This window comes from Lynx rufus, unplaced genomic scaffold (genome assembly GCF_022079265.1).
Source record: "Lynx rufus isolate CCGP_SWC_20201006 ecotype Redwood Valley unplaced genomic scaffold, mLynRuf1.p SCAF_15, whole genome shotgun sequence".
NCBI classification, from domain to species: Eukaryota; Metazoa; Chordata; class Mammalia; order Carnivora; family Felidae; genus Lynx; species Lynx rufus.
Window position 1 is genome coordinate 28,147,935 of NW_025814829.1, and position 5,021 is coordinate 28,152,955.

The 5,021-nt window shown below is 53.5% G+C and overlaps 1 long non-coding RNA gene across 3 annotated transcripts; it reads right to left on the reverse strand.

Annotated features, from left to right (window-relative positions):
* Positions 1–205: 205 nt before the first annotated feature.
* On the reverse strand, positions 206–2,990 carry LOC124510415 (uncharacterized). Of its 3 annotated transcripts, none has more exons than XR_006961686.1 (3): positions 2,859–2,990; positions 2,349–2,484; positions 206–1,854 (listed from the first exon to the last, which is right to left on the reverse strand). It is a non-coding gene; the product is annotated as an uncharacterized LOC124510415 (long non-coding RNA). The 3 variants fall into 3 exon arrangements; XR_006961687.1 differs by having other exon boundaries at positions 206–983; positions 2,214–2,484; XR_006961685.1 differs by having other exon boundaries at positions 2,214–2,484.
* Positions 2,991–5,021: the final 2,031 nt, after the last annotated feature.

The window sequence follows — 5,021 nt, forward strand, 5'->3', positions numbered from 1 at the left end:
TTACTGAAAATGGGACCTGCTGTAGGGAAGCATCCTAGATGTCCTTGACTCTTTCGCATCACGTTAGCCCAGTTTGTATGATCAGTTTGTTTGGGAATATTCTCTGCTCCCTGAAGGCAGGGGTTGGGGACAGGATGGGAGAGGATGGGGGCCCCCAGATGTTTGGGCAAGTGGCCTTTGAGTAAATCCACCCTGCACTCCTGTCTGCTGGCAATCCGTTCATTTATTCATCCAACACCTGCAAGAGGCCGGGCATGCCGGGAGTCGGGCGAACAGAGAACAGAACCCAGTCCCCTCATGTTCTGCGATAAAGCCGCAGAACTAGAACTCCTGCCGGCCACACCAGTCTGTGGCTGGACTCAAATAAGGGAGTTGAGCTCTGATGGCTCTTGTATTCTCTTATTGAAGAGTTCTGCCTTTCTTACACTTTCCCATCAAATTCTTGGGAAATAATTCCAGCTGTGGCGCAGCTAGACCACAGGGGATATGCGGATGGTCTCCATCTGGCTTGGGACCCCTGGAGGACAGGGGGGCGTCAGAAGCCTGGCATGGGGGTGTGGTGGCCATTCTATCAGACCAGTGCAGGAGTCAAGTGAGGAGACTGGACTGCTGACATGTGGTGGCCTGGCGTCTTCGGTCTCCCGGGTCTTCTTGTACCTCTGAGTGTTAGGAAGATGCTTTGTTCAACGGCGGGGAGCAGCCCAGAGGGTTGGGGCCTGGACAAGAGAATGCTGAAGGACATCCAAGAACCTCAGACCCCCTCAGCCTTCAGAGGGGCCATCCCTCGTGTGCGCAGCACCAGGCTCTCCCACCTTGCATCTGGGTCGGCATGGCTAATGCATGGTGCCCAGCTCAATCTGTTGACTGCCTTGCTTCTTCTCTCCTCCCCCTCAAACTCCGTCCTCCTCAGGCAATTCACGTGCCCTCCCCTCATGCACGGGCCTGCAAGATGGGGCCAGTCAGCCTGCCTTCTTGAAATCCTGCTGGAATAACGAAGGACACAAAGCAGCACCCATTTCTGTCCGTTTTGGGAGAGCACCCAGCCTTCTGAGGCCCTTCCTTCTCCCTCCACAAGCTCACCTCACTTGCTCCCCTACTCCTTTCCGTCCTCAGCCTGGGAAGAGAATGGCAAGAATCCTTCCTCCCTGTTGAACCGGTTTGTCTACTTTCTTCTCCCTTCCCCAGAGCCCAGGTCTCATTAAGCCCAGATTCCTCTGTGTGTGTTGAGGGGAGGGGGCACAGGGCCGGGTGGAACTAAGGGGGCTGGCACTGATGCTAAGGGGCAGAGAGGGGGATGCATTTATTTGTTCATATAGGACTTCACTTTTAGCAGACTGAGCTTTCCATGGTGGCTATCTCATGTCCTGGTCCCCACCCAGCAGCTTTAACCCCGTCTTTATGAATCTAATTCCAATATGGCGGCGGGGGGAGGCGGTCTCCACACTACCAAGAAATTTTTGGACACTGGCTGGCTGGCTGTTTTACAATTCAACTCAATTCTGACCAGGCCTCCCCGGAGACAGAGTCAGATCCCACAGGTTAAGGGCTCAGTCTCCAAGACTCCCCAACTTCACATGCTAATCACTAGGCCAGGTTGTCCCCTGTGCCTCTGACCAATCAGCTTTAACTCAGAGGTTCCCACAATCCTCCCCCCCCATGTTCACAACCCATTAGCTCTCTAAACCCCATCCTTTTTTGGTTTTGTTTTTAACGGAAGCTTCATTGCATAGTCACAGTTTATTAATTCACTGGCCAAGGGTGACTGGACGCATCCTCCAGCCCCCACTCCTCACGGGCGGGTGGGGGGCGGGTAAGGTGGGGTCTTCAGGTAAACAACTCCCATCCTTAGGTGACCTAGGGATATTCCAAAAGTTGCCTCATTAACACAACAAGAGAAACTTTTATGATTCTCACCATTTAGGAAATTCCAAAGGTCTTAGGAGCTCTGTGTGAGGGCCCAAGATACATTTCTTATTACCTGTCACAGTCCCACCTGCCCCTAGCTCCTTGTCTCCACGGTCTCCATAAAATCCAAATGACCCACACAAAGGCTGCTAATCTGTGAGCCCAGTCCCAGCTTCCCTCCTAACCAGCCCCCCTGGAAGGCTCCTAAAGGCCCGCACTCTGTTTCCCTGCAGAGCCTCACCCGACAGCTTAGTGTTTTCTTCCCCGCTTTGCCTTGGAAAGGTGAGTAGCTGAGACAACAGACTCACCAGGGAACCGGCACATCACAGAGGAGGTGGCTCTCTAGAAATGCAGGCTCAGGGACACAGGACTCCGGCATCATCGAGCTGTGCCCCCCTCCCCCCTGCAGTGGAGGCAAGTCCCAGCTCCCTCCACGTGGCTACCTGGCCCCGCTCCCATCTCCGTCGGAACAAGCCCAGAATTCCTGGGTGTGAGGAGGGCCTTATCAGACGAGGCGACTAGAAGCGTGATTGCCAGGCCAGGGTCCAAACTGCAGGGTCTATACCACAGCCACGGCGTCTGAAAGGACAAGGGGGGTGGGGGGGGGGGCTCACTAACCGCGGCTTCCTGCTCCCCCTCTTCCTGAATGCAATCCAAGCTCATTCGCAGAGCGGAGGCGTCTGCCGAGGCCAGGGTCTTATCAAAGGGCCTTTTGTCTCCCTGAGCTAAACATTGACTCATTGTTACCTTTCTGCCCGGACTTTTTCAGAGATGGGAGGCGGCCCAGAGCCTCGGGTCTGCCCGTGGCCTTGAATGCAGTGGTGCCAGAGAAAGAGAGCAGCCCTGCTCTGGGAGGGGGCAGACCCTGGGGCAGGCCTATGTGGTGGCTTTGCTCAGGGCTTCCCGCCCAGGGATGACGGGGGATTTAGCGGGACGACTGGACGCGGGGTTACCTTTCTTCAAGATGAGGCATTCTTCCACCTTTTCCTTCCCGCCTTCTAAGCTCAAGCCTGTTGAAGAATTCTCCTCTGCTGGCTTCTCAGATGAAGCACTTTATCCTTTAAAGAAGGGGATCAACATCCTCTGATCTGTCAAGACTTCCACATCCCCTCGGCGGTTACGTACCTCCCCTGAGTCATGCCCATTTGCCCTCTTTCTGTGGTGCTTTCTGTCGGCCTGCTTGGCCCTCGCGTTGGAATGCTTTCTGAGGGCATCGTCTAGGTCTCCCCCATTAGACTGGAAACTCCCTTCTTTGCAACTCGAAGCCTGAATACAAGCAGTCATGTTCTGTACATGTTTGTTAAATACTGATTCTACGGGGCGCCTGGGTGGCTCAGTCGTTTGAGCGTCCGACTTCGGCTCAGGTCATGATCTCACAGTCTGTGAGTTCGAGCCCCGCACTGGGGCTCTGTGCTGATGGCTCAGAGCCCGGAGCCTGCTTCCGATTCTGTGTCTCCCTCTCTCTCTGCCCCTTCCCTGCTCATGCTCTGTCTCTCTCTCTCAAAAATAAGTAAAAACATCAAGAAAAAAATTTTTAAATACTGATTCTAGCCTCAGCTCTCCCGTGGACAGTGTTTGAAAGGTCTATGTGGAAAGTCTCTCTCTCTCTCTCTCTCTCTCTCTCTCTCTGTCTCCCTCCCTCCCTCTCGGGATTGGACTTAAGCTGCAGGTTATTTCATGTAGATCAACCACCCACTGCTGACTATAGTTACGGCATTGACTATAGTAAATGGCACAAAATGAGTTGAGTTAGATTCCTCCCCAAGCCTCGAAGGCAATTACGTGTCTCAGGAAAGGGTTAATCACCTCCTCTCCACCCAGAGACACACCCCCAAAAGTCATTAAGTGAGAAGTGATAACTTCAGAAGGAAGAATTTCCTCCCAGCCTGTGTTCAGCTGTGCGGGGGCCCAGGCTCCTTTAACACTGATGCCACCTGAGAAGGACCCCAGCCTGGGCCCACATGGAGGCCCCGGGGCACCAACATGCCAGTCAGCTCCTTCCCCCACGCCCAGCATTTTCTACTAGATGCAAAGCTCTGACACAGCCTCAGTGTGTCACAGGGCATGCCTCCTTTCTGCTAGTCTGCCTTCCATCCCTCCCCGCTTCTGTCCAGGGGCCGAGAGGACCCTGGAAGGCAGTGTTAGCGTTCCGCTGACCCGGACCATTTCCAGAATGTGCCTTTTCTGCCCTCTTAAGCATATAGTCCCACTCCTCAGTGCTTGGAGGGTGTATGTTCCAGTTCCCTTCAGGTACCAAGAGCAGCTTCAAGAAGTCAGGATGCCGGAGCGGTGCACTAGGGTTCTGGGAATGAGCAAGGGTGTGAGCACAAGTTCGTTCATTCGACTAGAAAATGGGGGCAGTGGCTTTTGCAGAACAAATGTTTTCTGCTTGGGTGTGTTTATGTAGTAGCTGTATGCTGGTGAGAGAGGGGGCCTCGGGCACAGCACCAGGGGTGAGGACAGCCCCACGTGCTCCCCAACCTGGACTGACCCAATGCCACCTTCCTTTCTCTGCACACTCACACTTTCCTCAAGAGTACATGGGTCTGACCTCACCCGACTTCAGTATCAACACGCGTTCTTTTCTGTCATTGTTCCGAATGCAGTTTACTTCTCATCCCTACCTACGATGGCTGATGGCTATTCTAGACCTTTTGTCTTAGCAAGGGCCTGCCCCTTCGCCTACTTCTCTTGCCATCAGCGGTTGACATTCAGAGGGAAAATATTACCCATTAAGAGGGAACTCCTTCCATTTCTCAACCCGTACCCATAAAGTTGGGTAGTTTTTTTTTTTCAATCTTTATTTATTTATTTTTGAGAGAGAGAGAGAGAGAGAGAGAGAGAGCGTGAGCAGAGGAGGAGCAGAGGGAGAGGGAAATACAGAATCTGAAGCAGGCTCCAGTCTCTGGGCTGTCGACACAAAGAGTCCAACGCGGGGCTCGAACCCACGGACTGTGAGATCACGACCTCAGACGAAGTCGGACGCTTAACTGACTGAGCCACCCAGGCGTCCCACCCCTGTCCTCCCCCCCTTTTTTTTCTTTTTACATCTCTCCATGCTTTGCTTCTTCTCCCCTGACCTGGAAGAGAAGGTGCTGACCCTTTTTCCTAAGAAT